This window comes from Lutra lutra, chromosome 11 (assembly GCF_902655055.1).
Source record: "Lutra lutra chromosome 11, mLutLut1.2, whole genome shotgun sequence".
Taxonomy (NCBI): Eukaryota; Metazoa; Chordata; class Mammalia; order Carnivora; family Mustelidae; genus Lutra; species Lutra lutra.
Window position 1 is genome coordinate 68,061,831 of NC_062288.1, and position 1,444 is coordinate 68,063,274.

Below are 1,444 nucleotides of genomic sequence, written 5' to 3' on the forward strand. Positions count from 1 at the left end.
TTTTGTTAAGGCAATAGAAAAATACTTTTAACAATTGCCCTTTTGAGCCAAAAACAAGGCCAGAGGGTGCCTGGGTGGCTCAGTAGGTTAAGCCTCTGCTTTCCGGCTCAGGTCATGGTCTCAGGGTCCTGGGATCGAGCCCCGCATCGGGCTCTCTGTTCTGTGGGGAGCCTGCTTCCTCCTCTCTCTGCCTGCCTCTCTGCCTACTTGTGATCTCCCTCTGTCAAATAAATAAATAAAATCTTTTTTAAAAAATAAAAATAAATAAAAATAAAAACAAGGCTGGAAGTTTGTCATTCAACTGTTCCCTTCCAGAGGACATATGAGACAGTTCACCTTCTCTTATTTTCCTCAGTGAGCTGAACAATTTTGATAGTTATCACTTTCAAGCTAAATATAAAGAGCTAACTTTATAGAAACATGACATTCACTGAAGGCTTATAATGATTTTTAATATGTCCCAAGGAGATGATTCTTAAATGATAACTATTTCTCTACATTTTTTTTTAATGAGAATGATTCTTATGTGAGAAGAAATCAATGACTTTATATATTGACTGAGTTTTCTGTTGCTAGACAATTATTCTTCATTAAAGAATAAAAAGGAAGATTAAAAACTCACAATAGACATATTCAATTACTTTATATACACTTTCCAATTAAGTTCTCACCAAGCCAAATTAGATTTTAGGCTTTTACTAAAAGTAGTTTATGATCCCTGGTGTTGTTTTAAAAAGTGCTAGAGATCTGAAGGCGCCTGGGTGACTCAGTGGGTTAAGTCTCTGCCTTGGGCTCAGGTGATGATCTCGGGGTCCTGCGATCGAGCCCCGCATCGGGCTCTCTGTTCAGCAGGGAGCCTGCTTCCCCCGCTCTCTCTGCCTGCCTCTCTGCCTACTTGTGATCTCTCTCTCTCTCTGTCAAATGAATAAAATCTTTAAAAAAAAGTATTAGAGATTTGATTAAATTTAGCAGTCATTTTTTTAATACATTCACCTTTGTTATATTGTTTATGATCTTATTGGCTAACACAGCTGCAAGGCACAAACTAAACTTAAGTTGCATGAGGCTCTATGGGCATCCAACATAAAGCTTTTTAACACTCCAGTAAGAGATAATTCTCTCAGGAAGCAAATCCTCTATTATAGATTCATTCAATCAGAGATTTGTTTCAAAGCATCCTGAAATCTGAGCTAGCCCAGTATATTTACCAACCAAAGCCTCAAAGCTCAGCTTTTGCATTACGACTCAAATATTTCATTATACATAAAGATGTTTTTATTTTCTCTTCAAGATGACAACCAGTAATCAGAAAGTCCTGTTCATTACAGTATCTTAAACATAAAATCAAGTCTTCACTGGCTGAAGACCAGAAATAGTTAATAACATTAAATTGAAATAACTGTGTTAGCAAGATTTTTATATATTTTAGAAACTGTATTCCCAT